Here is a 13,179-nt window from a genome sequence, read left to right as displayed (position 1 = left end):
GCTAAATAATCCTCAATGTGTTAAGAACTACACGGGGTAGCACGGTGGCACAGTGGTTAGCACTGCAGCCTCACGGCGCCGAGGTCCCAGGTTCGATCCCGGCTCTGGGCCACTGTCCGTGTGGAGTTTGCACATTCTCCCCGTGTCTGCGTGGGTTTCACCCCCACAACCCAAAGATGTGCAGGGTAGGTGGATTGGTCACGCTAAATTGCCCCTTAATTGGACAAAATGAATTGGGTACTCTATAAAATTTTTTCTTTTTTAATTACACTGACAACTAATTTAAGATTGTGGATCCCACTTGCAGTGTACACATTTGCATGTACTGGAATCTACATATATTAATACACAGAGCCCTGTTCTTTCTGCTACAGTATCGGACTAGACCACAATTTATATTCGGAAGCCAAACAAGAAACCCCTACAATTTTTCAATTTTGTAAACTGTGAAGAAAGGAAATGTTGCCCCCAGGAGTGATTCCACCAACAAATATGTATCTTTTTTATCAAAACAAACTTTATTATTAACACAGGAGTAACCACATTAACATCATAGAAAGTAGCTTTACAATTAATTTTTATAATCTTTATTGTCACAAGTAGGCTTACATTAACACTGCAATGAAGTTACTGTGAAAATTGACAGTTGAAATTGACAATTGACAGTTAAACAATTCTTAAAATAAAAGGAAACACGTTAATGACTAACTTATACCTTCTCTACCTCCAATTAAGCAAAGTCCCTTACGGGTCAAAAGCCACTTTTTTGATAAATGTACTTTCAATAAGTTTACAAAACCCTCCAAAAAGGAAAATAATACAAAGAAAGAAGGGCAACATGCCAACAGAACAGAACAACTTAACCCTCTAAACGATACAGTTTAGCAAATTAACACTAAATTCAAAACAGGATAGACCCGGGGTTGCTGCTGCTATTTTTTTTAAATTAAGGTTTTGCAAAATTTTCTATATTAAATAGTAATAATCTTAACACAGCAACTTAGTGAACATTAATCTAGTGCATAAAGAGAATACACATCAGCAATCCACTAAATGTTACCCCACGCGCCTCAATACTCCCACCCCCTCCCATCGGGGCACCCCCCCCCCCCCCTCCCCATGGGTCGCTGCTGCTGAAGTGTTAATTTTCCCCACGAAGTCAGCGGACGGTGTGGTGATTGTAGATCTGAGTAGCTGCAATACAACTGAGCAAGCACTAGAGGGAGCACAGGAGAGCTATAAATACACCGGGACAGGAAGTGAGGACACACTTCACGGAAGGCAGAACTTGTAGCAGGACACAGACACAGGCAGGCAGCATTTGAGGTAGCCGTAAGTTAAGCTCTGAAGACAGAACGAATTCACAATAAAGCATCTTCTCCAACTTTGAGACTACGAGCTTTATTAAGACACGAGGAACACATGGTACCAGCAGTGGCTTCAGACGCTTACTACAGGACAACTCAGCTGCAGACACAGAAATAACAAAATGGCATGGAAATCTCCTACTGGACATTGGACTTGGGAAGTCATCGCTTATTCGAGGATGTGGCTTGGAACCCCACGTCAGCTGGACACGACCGGCAATTTAAGAAATTTCTGGAAACTATTTAAACAAATGTTCGATTTTTATATCATAGCTAATGATGTAGCAGCAGCCTCAGACAAAATTAAAATAGCAATGCTCATCGCAGGACATGAAGCTAGGAAAGTTTATAATGGATTTAAATACTCAAAAGATGAAGACAGCAACAACTTACAAACAATACTAAACAAATTTGAAGAGTACTGTAAGGAATTTGAACAGCACGGTATGCTCAGAGGCCAAACTGCACAGAGACTGAGTGATGCAAAACTCAGACAATCACTATCAAAAAAAGAAATCGCGAGTGAAAAGTACAGATCAAAAAGAAGAAATAACTTGAATTTCTCACAAAGCCAAAACGCTGAAATCCAGTACAGATCGAAAGGAAAAGGTAACTTACAACTTTCAGAAAGAAAAAACGCTAAAATCCGCGATAAAATGGCGTCGGTGCACATTTTACAGTCTCGGGCAGACAAAGAACAAAAAACTGCGTCTGCGCATGCGCAGGAAATGGAAGCCGTGCATGCGCAGTTACAATCACCCGTTTATCATTCTGTGCATGCGCCAGCCGCGCATGCGCAGTTTAAAAAAGTTTGTGTTGCTGATCGTTATGCGCATGCGCAAGCCGCGCATGCGCAGTCTCAAAGCGTTTTGGCTGCGGATCGTTATGCGCATGCGCAAGCCGCGCATGCGCAGTGGGCACAAAACCGCAAAGTAAAGGAAGGCCGATTTGCGCATGCGCAATTCATTCCTACGCATGACGTCACGAGCGTCATGGCGTCTGAGCATCCGGATCAAGCCTACTTAAAAGGGAAATGCCCAATAATTGAAAACAAAACACTTAAAGCTGTAAAACCAAATTTTCTTGCCTCAGAAGACAAAAAAACACCTGAACTTAAAACAGCAGTTGAAAAGAACTCGCACAACACCCTGGAAAAAGCAGTCTGCACCACCCAAAGTGAAGAGAACAAAAAGAAATCCGAAACAAAAAAAGATGATTTGTTTTTCGAAGAATACTACTCAGACATGGCTGAGTTATTCGGATATGCTGATCACAGCAACAGCGACACGGTCGCAAAGCTCAACACGAATCTACTCGTGGTAGATGAAGCCAACACCATGGTGCCATGGCAGATCGTCGATACATTGGATGACAGCAATACCCAGGACGAAGACGACGCCACACAGAGAGCACAGAAAGACTCCACAGAGAGAACAATGACAGGCTCCACAGTGAGAGTGATGAAAAACTCCAAAAGGGAAGCAAGCAAACACTCCCTGGTGAACACCATGCATGAACAATACCATGAAGGTCAACCCGCCGTATCTGAGCGACCGCAAGCAGACTATGAAAGTCTACCAAGCTCACATAAACAAGAAGAGGACAATGTACATCTACCCACTGCATGCAAAAACAGTGACAAGGTGATCACACTCGACATACAGGAGGTACAGGATCACAGCGAGACTAACAGTTCTCAGCTTGTCTGTACAGAAGCACAGAGTAGGGCCACCCAAGAGTCCAGAGAGACCACGCCAATAGAAACCATCCAGATTTTGACTCCAGAAGAGGAGCACCAAGAGTCCAGTGAGACCACGTCAATTGAAATCATGAAGATTTTGACTCCGGAAGAGGAGCACCAAGAGTCCCGAGAGACCGTGTCAAATGAAATCGTGAAGATTTTGACTCCAGAAGAGGAGCACCAAGAAAGCAAAGATGAGGAATCAAATCCACCACAAATGACTAATGTCACCAGCATCAATGCAACATCAGATCAGTCTCACCATTCTCGAGACGAAACGTTCAATGCAACAGATTCCACAAAGGACACTCGCACCAATAAATGTGACAATGACTCAAATTATCCACACGGGACACTCATTGAGCATAACAAGAAAAACAAAAGCCACAAGAAGCACAGCAGAAACGAGAACAACAACAGCAAGAGCAAAAGCAACATGAAGTGCGACAAGAACAACAAAAATCGCAAGAAGTACTGCAGAAACAAGAACAACAACAGCACCAACAAAAACTACAAGCACAATAACCAAAACTACAAGAACAACAAAACCAACAAGAAGCATAACAAAGATAGCGACAACAACAAAGACAGAAATGACAAAAACAGCAACAAGAACGGCAACGAAAACAACAAAGACAGGAACGACAGAAACAACAGCAATGAAACAACGACTTGTACAAAATGGTACAACTCTGCACATGAAGGACAATGCCACAGCACACTGCAAAGCAATGACAAGACTACAAACATGCCATGGGATGACAACGAATCGCACAAACTCACATCTGCTCCAGAACAAGCAAGCACATCAGCTTTCAAGGCAGATGACATAATAAATCAATACCACAAGCACCAAAAAAGTCCATGTCAGTCAACATCAGTGGTTCGACCATGCAAACACCTCGGGATGACGCATTGGTTACTTAAAATAACAAGAACACCGACAACATTCACCACATCAACAACAACAAAAGAAAAAACTCAGTGAACAAATTCATCAAGTTTGGACTCATAAATGTTTTTATTAAGAGGGGACTCATAAATATATATTGGGTTTGTAAAATATGCAATAGCACCATCACTTGTACAGATACACATATCATAAGTAACTGTTTTGTACAATTTTCTTTAACGATGTACAGAAAATATGTAAAGAAAAAAAGGGGGATGTGGAGATTGTAGATCTGAGTAGATGCAATACAACTGAGCAAGCACTAGATGGAGCACGGGAGAGCTATAAATACACCGGGACAGGAAGTGAGGACACACTTCACGGAAGGCAGAACTCGTAGCAGGACACAGGACAGGCAGGCAGCATTTGAGGTAGCCGTAACTTAAGCTCTGAAGACAGAACGAATTCACAATAAAGCATCTTCTCCACCTTTGAGACTACGAGCTTTATGAAGACACGAGGAACAACACAGACGGTATTGTGCCCCCGCTCAACAGCGGCAGCACTGTACCCTTGGCAAAGTTATTTACACACGTATGTAGGCATCCGTTCGTGGTGTTGTCCCTTGCTTCTCCCGGACGGAGTTCGCTGCCGTTGTCATCTTGTGTGCACTTCCACTTCTGCGGCCCTCCCATCTTCCCCATTTTCTCTGTTTCTGTGGATGCATTTTCTGTTTGTTAACGTTTCCCTGCCTCCCCCCTCCCCTTCCCTGGCTCTCCTCCATTGTTCCCTCTGCCCTCCCCCCCTCCCCCTCTCCCCGCTTCTGCCCTCAACCCCCCAGCCCTGTGGTTCGCCTTTCCTTCCTCTTAGATTTAGCTGTCCCTCCCCCCCTCTCCCGGTCTATCTCTCCCTCTCATGCTTTGGCTGCTTTCCCCTGTTTCTTGGCTACCTGGCTATTATTCTGCTTGTTTGTTGGCCACAAACAGGTCCCGGAACAATTGGGTGAACGGCTCCCACGTTCTGTGGAAGCCGTCGTCTGACCCTCGGATGGCGAATTTGATTTTCTCCATTTGGGGAGATTCCGAGAGGTCGGACAGCCAGTCTGCAGCTTTGGGTGGTGCTGCTGACCCCCAGCCTAACAGTATTCTACAGCGGGCAATCAGGGAGGCAAAGGCAAGGGCGTCCGCCCTCCTCCGCAGGAATAGATCTGGCTGGTCTGAAACCCTGAAGACCGCCACTATCGGGCATGGCTCCACCCTCACCCCCACCACTTTGGACATAGCCTCGAAGAAGGCTGTCCAGTAATCCACAAGTCTGGGGCAAGACCAGAACATGTGGGCGTGGTTGGCCGGGCCTCTTTGGCACCGTTCACATCTGTCCTCCACCTCCGGGAAGAACCTACTCATACGGGTTCTTGTTAAGTGGGCTCTATGTACCACTTTTAGTTGCGTCAGGCTGAGCCTTGCGCATGTGGAGGTGGAGTTGACCCTATGCAGTGCTTCGCTTCAGAGTCCCCACCCTATTTCGATCCCCAGGTCCTCCTCCCACTTCCTTCTTGTTGCGTCCAGTACGGTGTCCGCCCCTTCTACCAGTCGGTCGGACATGTCGCTACAGTTTCCTTTATCTAGTATGCTTGCGTCTAGTAACTCTTCCAGTAGTGTCTGTCATGCTGGTTGTGGGTATGTCCTTGTCTCCTTTTGTAGGAAGTTTTTTAATTGCAGGTACCTTAGCTCGTTCCCCTGGCTAGCTGGAATTTCTCTGTCAGTTTGCCCAGTGTTGCAATCCTGCCGTCCGTGTATAGGTCCCTGACTGTCAGTGTCCCTCTGTCCTGTCCCCACCTTTTGAAGGTGGCATTAGTCAGCGCTGGCGTGAACCTATGGTTGTTGCAGATGGGAGCTTTACCTGATATTTTGGTCAGGCCAAATTGCTGCCATAGTTGGTTCCAGGATTGGAGGGTGGCTATTACCACCGGGCTGCTGGAGTGTTGTTTGGGTGGGGATGGGAGTGCCACCATGGCGAGGGCCCGGAGTGAGGTACCCCTGCAGGAGGTCTCCTCCGCGCGCACCCACTCGGCTTCTGGCTCTTTGATCCATCCCCTTACACGCTCAGCCGTCGCCGCCCAGTGGTAGAGTTGTAGGTTTGGGAGGGCAAGCCCCCCCCCCCCCCGGATTTTGTTTCTTGCAAGACCTTCACCTTCTTTGGGATCCTTGCATTCTTCTCTCCTCCCCCCCCCCCCCCCCCCCCCATACAAACGCCATGATTAGTTTGTCTAGTGCTTTGAAAAATGCCTTGGGGATGTAGATCGAGATGGATCTGAATAGGAAAAGGTACCTGGGCAGGACGTTCATTTTGATCGTCTGGCCTCTTCCCGCGAGGGTGAGTGGGAAAAGCCACTAATAAATAAAGTTAGCAAACACAGAGATACCTTCTGTACTATTATGTTGAAATTACCTTCCAGAAAAGTAGAGAGACCCCCTTTCAGGCACCTACAAATTATTTTGCCTCTGTGCAACCTGACAGCATTTAGCAATACTGCTGTTCAACTTGAAAACTCTTATCTGCCAAACCTATATCAAACTGCAAAACTAGAGACACACCTGACTCCTCCCATTAATTACATCAATCTTATCCCACTCAGATCCCATGATCTGCTCTTACCTAAGTTTAAACACAATGTCCAAAATTATCTACTCTCCAGGGAATCTGCAGAAATCATAACAAGGTTCAACAAGCCATCCCAATGTAAACAAGTGCGTGGTTGGAATAAATTATTATCTCACTTTTACAGCATCTTAATTGTACCTTTTTCAGACACACCGCCTACCTGCATGTTAAACCAGGATATATACACACACATGCATACACATACCTTAACCCAGGCTTTTATAACATTAGTGTAACAGATATTTTTAGAACAGATATAGATATAATACGGTCTACATTTAAAAATCCGACATTTATCAAATTTGCAGACAAAAAGAACATGTACACACATAGTGCCTGTTTCAGCTAAACAACGTAAGTGTTAGCCATTGGCTGACCAATCAAAGTCAGGCTGCCTTGTTTAAATTTCAAACAATGCTTGGAAACTATCAGCCACCATCAACTGGTACATTCTCCATGGCAACCAATCATCACTCTCTTCTCATACATGTGATTTGTATTCTTGTGAAATGTCCTGTTGAGTGCAAGACAAAAAGCTTCAACAAAAAATGCATCTTTTTTTCAACGGTACAAAAGTTCAACTCAGATTCAGGAGCCACGAAATGCAACATGACATTAAATTGTCAGCAAATCATTCTGACCAAATTACCAAGGAACTCAGAGATACAATGTTACCAAAGTATTCATATGTTTGCAATCATAGTGTACATAATGTCCTCCATACAAAACCAGATTCCGTCACGATGGGATCAGCAAATGATGGGATAGGGTGAGGTTGAATTTCTTGTGGTCTTAAAATGTGGATTCAAACTGATTATTTGTGATGTTTGGTGAGGAATGGATGAGCAAGGAATATAAAAATAGCTGCAATCTTCTTCTAAACAACACTGTTAATACAATAAAATGTGCCAAGATGCTTTAAAATTGAATATAGAAAGATTTACCATCATGTTAGATCCCAGTTGATGTTATAGCCGGACAGGTAGATTCCAGAATAGAAACGTGGCTCAAAGGACAGTAACCTTTACTTTGTTTATAATGTGTGGAGGAACAGAATGACATGATCGCTAATTAGTTTTAACAACAGGGAAAAAAACATTAATTAAACATGAAAAGATTGGATTACGATACAAATCGTCTTTACTCAGTCCTTGGGCGAAATTCTCCGACCCCCCACAGGGTCGGAGAATCGCCCGGGACTGGTGAAAATCCCACCCCCGCCGTGGCCGGAATTCTCCGCCACCCGGGATTTGGCGGGGGCGGGAATCGCGCCGCGCCGATCGGCGAGCCCACTGCGGCGATTCTCCGGCCCGCGATGGGCCGAAGACCCGCCACTGAGAGGCCTCTCCCGCCGCCGTGGTTTCAACCACCTCTGGTGGCAGCGGGATTGGCCACGCGAGCGGGCCCCCGGGGTCCTGGGGGGTGGGGGGGGCGCGGGGCGATCAGACCTCAGGGGGTGCCCCCACGGTGGCTAGGTCCGCGATCGGGGCCCACCGATCGGCAGGCGGGCCAGTGCCGTGGGGGCACTCTTTTTCTTCCGCCGCCGCCATGGCCTCCACAATGGCGGAGGCGGAAGAGAACCCCCCTACCGCACATGCGCCGGTGGTGACGTCAGCAGCAGCTGACGCATAGGCGCATGTGCGAACTGGTGAAGGTCTTTTGGCCAGCCCTGGCGCCGGCCAGCGGGCGTCAAAGGCCATTGGCGCCGGTTTTGCCGCCAGTCGGCGTGGCACCAACCATTCCGGCGCCGACCTAGCCCCCAAGGGTGCGGGGAATTCCGCACCTTTGGGGAGGCCCGACGCCGGAGTGGTTGGCGCCACTCCGCTATGCCGGGACCCCCCCGCCCCGCCGGGTAGGGGAGAATCCCGGCCCTTAGCTCAACAGATGCACACAGATTTTAATTTTTTTTCGTTACTTGTTTATAAATTTAGAGTACCCAGTTCTTTTTTGTCCAATTCAGGGGCAATTTAGCGTGGCAAATCCACTTACCTTGCACATCTTTTGGGTTGTGGGGGCGAAACCCACGCAGACACGGGGAGAATGTGCAAACGCCACACAGACAGTGACCTGGGGCCGGGTCCCTGGCACTGTGAGGCAGCAGTGCTAACCACTGTGCCGCCCTAGCTTTGCAAAGCATAGCTTTGATTCTGCAGCTTACTTCTAGCAGGCTCCTTGATAGCAGAAGCTCACCATTCATTTTTCAATGATCCCTACTCAAGGAAACACGTTCAGAAGTGATTTGGTAGAGGCTTCCACGATTATGGCAAGTAACAAAAAATATTTCCGCTGGTGAGTGAGTTACCAAGAGGGTACAAATTGAAGATAATGAAGAATTAAAGCCAATGGTTAGCAATGCTGCCGTCGGCACTGAGGACTCGGGTTCAATCCCTGCCCCGGGTCACTGTCTATGTGGAGTTTGCACATTCTCCCCATGTCTGCGTAGATATCACCCCCACAACCTAAAAATATGCAGGGTAGGTGAATTGGCCACACTAAATTGCCCCTTAATTGGAAAAAAGATAATTGGGTACTCTAAATTTACTATTAAAAAATCAAGAATTAAAGCAAGGTTAGAGAAAAATCTTTTGCTGAGAGGATAGTTCAACTATAAAAGTTAAAACGGGGGACGATTTTGTAGAAAATGGAATAAAATAATATTAAAATATTAAACAATATGGGGATCAGATTGAAGAATCGGATTAAATTTGGACTTGTACAGATGAAAGTTCGAATACAAATTTGATAGACTAAATGTACTATTTCTATCCTTTAATATGTTAATGTGTTAATGAGGCCAGGAATGAATTCCAGTTGGAGCATCATTTGCAAGGGTTTGTTTTGGTATTGCAATACTTTGGTTCTCGCTAACCCGAAGTTCCATCTCTTCAGGTTGGCAGGAAACCTAGGTGGAAGAGCAATAGTAAACAAGACCCTTAAAACCTCAATATGTTACTAGACATCTTTTTAAATAAATTGGTGTCATTAGCTGTATGTTGCAAAACAAATAATTTTACAACTGGGGTGTGTTACATCTTAGATTTAATTGTAATGATTGTTGAATGAAAGAATAAAACCCTCAGAGTATTGACAATCTACCATGCTGTTTTTTTTGAATAGCATTGAAACAATATACAACCAATAGAATACTGCACGTGTAGTCACTTTTTTAAAGTAGTGAAATGCAGTAGCCATTTTTTGCACAGCAACATCCCACAAACAGCAAAGAGAAAATGACCAGATAATCCATTTTTTTTCGTAATGTTGGATACGGGTAAAATACTGGTCAGAGCACTGGGAATAACTCCCCTTGTCTTTGACTAGTGACATGGGCCAGGCGGGATTCTCCCCTACCCGGCGGGCGGGGGTCCAACGGGACGGAGTGGTGTGAACCACTACGGTATCGGGCTGCCCCAAAGGTGCAGAGGATTCTGCACCTTCAGGGGCTAGGCCCGCCCCGGAGTGGTTTGCTCCCCGCTGGCCAGCGGGGAAGAGGCTTGGCGCCACGCCAACCGGCGGCGAAGGGCCTCCGCCGGCCGACGCGAGTTGGCGCATGCGCGGGAGCGCCAGCACATGCTGGTATAATCCTCGCGCATGCGCAGAGGGCTTCGCTTCCGCACCGGGAATGGCAGACCAGTACAGCCTCTGGTGCAGAAGGATAGAGTGCTCCCATGGCACAGGGCCGCCAGCGGATTGGTGGGCCCTGATCGCAGGCCAGGCCATGGTGGGGGCACCTCCTGAAGCCAGATCCCCCCACGCCCCCCCCAAGAACCCCGGAGGCCGCCCGCACCACCAGGTCCCGTCGGTAAGGGTCTGTTCTTGAAAATACAGAATAATGTGTCATTTGAAACATGGAAGTCTGGCAATATCTGGTCTGAGAGAAACATGAGAGGATACAGGGAAAGATCCCACAAAAGGTTAATAGCAGCTGCAAAGAGCAGGATTATAAAATGCAGATTCTTTCTCACAAGCAGGCTTAGCAAACACACAGGATCCATGTATAAAGCTACAACAATGGCTCACACCTTTTTTGAAAGTAAATATCTTAGGAAGCATCTGGAAAAGCATGGATGATAGTTTCAATTGAATTAAGTGACGAATGTTTAAAACAGGCAGGTCTTTCAAGTCATAACCAAGTAAAATGTTAGCATACAGCTAAAAGCAAAGTTTCACACCTTAATTGAAATTAACTCTCTTAGTAAACAGCTGGAAAGGATGGATGATGCTCAGTCGAATTTGGTGTCAATTCTAAGTGTGAAATTCTACTAACATCAAGTCAATTAAAAGAAAATTGGAGATGACCTGTCTACAAGAAACATAATTTAAAGTCAAAATCAAAGGCAAAATTATGAGCTGGGGACAATTGGAAAATTAAACGATTCAAAATCACAGAAATAAAAGTAACACCTATTGAAACCAAAGCATTTTTTAATCAAATCTGAGAGGTGACGTTATGCCCAAAATGAATAATTAGTTGTATTAAAATGTTTACATCAAAGATACTTTTTGACAATCAAAGTGAAATATGTTAATTTACAATTAGGCTTTAAAAACTTAATAATTGGTAGAAAGAGAATATAAACCCAGGGAGCAGAAGCAGACCAGCAACAGGACAGGAGGGGAGGAGAACTCAGAGAGAGGAGAGAAGCATATTTCAGCTCTCACAGCTCGGTCATGGGAAAGACAAGACAAGCAGCTGAGTTTAAACAGCTATACATCTAAGGAAGACTAGAATTTAAACAGGAGTCGGAGTCAGCTGAGAGACAGCTAGCAGAGCCAGCTCTTATAGCTCAGTACATGGATCGACAAGACACAGCAACAGAGCTAACCAGCAAACACATCTCAAGAAAACCAGACTTTAAAGAAGATTGATTGTCAAGGTGGGCCTGAAGGTCCCTTCAACCAACCAGCAGAATCCAGAAGGAAGACCTTTTTCCCTTAATGTAAAGAAAGTGTTTGCAGCTTTTAAAAGAAAACATATAATAATAAAATAACAACCTGAAAAGTGTTTTTTTTTCCTAAAGTCTACTTTACTTACTTAGCAATGCAGGACCCAGGACATCTATGCTACTAAGTGGTAAGTAGATAAAATCTTCGGTGAAGGTATGGGTTATACCGGGGGATAACTTGAATATAGTTTGACCTGAATAGCACCCACTGAAGCCTGCATCGGAGTCGGGAAGTGAGAATCCCTTTTCGCCATTTAGAATATCGACCTTTTTTTGGTATAGGGGGAATTCTAAGAATAGTGGTGAGTTTTCAAAAACAGGACCTACTCCAATTTATGCCAGCGGGACTGGCAAAGGACGGGTAGGACTATGGCCCATCGCGGGCTGGAGAATTCGGGCAGACCTGGGGCCCATTGAGTCGCGTCGGCCCCCACCATTCTCCGAGGCGGGCGGCACGACTCACGCTGGGACGATTTTTGGGGGCCGGAGAATTAGGAGGACGGCGGGGGCAGGATTCACTCCGACCCTGGCGATTCTCCGACCCGGCGGGGGGGGTTCGGAGAATCCCACCCCCGTCTTTTACATCCATCTGAGAAGGCAGATGGGGCCTCAGTTCAGTTTTGCGATCAAAAGAGATAAACAGTGCAGCTTTGAAATATCAGCCGAGAGTCTCTGAAATAATTCTTGAACCCATGTAAAGTTTGTTTGTCTTATTGCAACAAACCAAAATCTGGAACTCCCAGAGCAAAGGCATGAACAGCCATGTACATAGTGCTTCCAAACATTCCACCATTCTTCCACAGGTGAAGAAGCCATTTTGAACACTGCTGAATTAGAACATATAGATCTTCTTATTTCCATTCCGCAAAGTTACATGTAGTCTAACAGAGAGCAGAATTTTCCTAACCAGGTGGAGGCAGGTTCCAGAGCACGCCAGATGGGAAGATCCCGAAAATTGGCATTGGGTCAGGATTCCAATATCATCCTATCCTGCAGTTAGGGAACTAAAATCCACACATTCCCAGGATCTGATTGCCTACATCCTAAATTTGGAAACGATGTATCTGCAGAGATATTGGACGCATTGGTTATGATTTTCCAGAAGTTCCTAGATGCTAGATCAGTCCCAGTGGATTGGAAGTTAATGAAGGTAACACTGCTATTGGAGAAAGGAGGGAGAGAGAAGACAGGTAATTTTAGGTTAGTTAGCCTGACATTAGTCGTCATAAAAATACTGGAATCTATTATTAAGGAGGTCAGATGTCAGAGGCAGTTTCTTTACTCAGAGAGTAGTAGGGGTGTGGAACGCCCTGCCTGCAACTGTAGTAGACTCGCCAAATTTAAGGGCATTTAAGTGGTCACTGGATAGACATATGGATGATAATGGAATAGTGTAGGTCAGATAGGCTTCAGATGGTTTCACGGGTCGGCGCAACATCGAGGGCCGAAGGGCCCGTACTGCGCTGTAATGTTCTATGTTCTAAGTCTGAAAAATATACTTAGAAAATCATAATGTGACCAGTCAGCATGGTTTAACGGAAAATAAATAGTGTTTGACAAACTTCTTAA

The 13,179-nt window shown here is 45.5% G+C and overlaps 1 protein-coding gene across 6 annotated transcripts in view; it reads right to left on the bottom strand.

Annotated features, from left to right (window-relative positions):
* LOC119962816 (interleukin-6 receptor subunit beta-like) overlaps positions 1-13,179 on the bottom strand; it is a 167,995-nt gene that overhangs the window by 135,007 nt on the left and 19,809 nt on the right. The window contains exon 2 of one of the 6 annotated variants that reach the window (XM_038790932.1): positions 6,994-7,178. The exons of the other annotated variants lie outside the window; for them this stretch is intronic. The gene's annotated coding sequence lies outside the window, so the exon portion shown is untranslated. The remainder of the gene's footprint in view (positions 1-6,993; positions 7,179-13,179) is intronic. 6 annotated transcript variants of the gene reach the window in all.

This window comes from Scyliorhinus canicula, chromosome 3 (genome assembly GCF_902713615.1).
Source record: "Scyliorhinus canicula chromosome 3, sScyCan1.1, whole genome shotgun sequence".
Classification (NCBI taxonomy): domain Eukaryota; kingdom Metazoa; phylum Chordata; class Chondrichthyes; order Carcharhiniformes; family Scyliorhinidae; genus Scyliorhinus; species Scyliorhinus canicula.
Note: the sequence above shows the minus strand (reverse complement) of the source record. Positions and strands in the feature narration are given on the sequence as shown.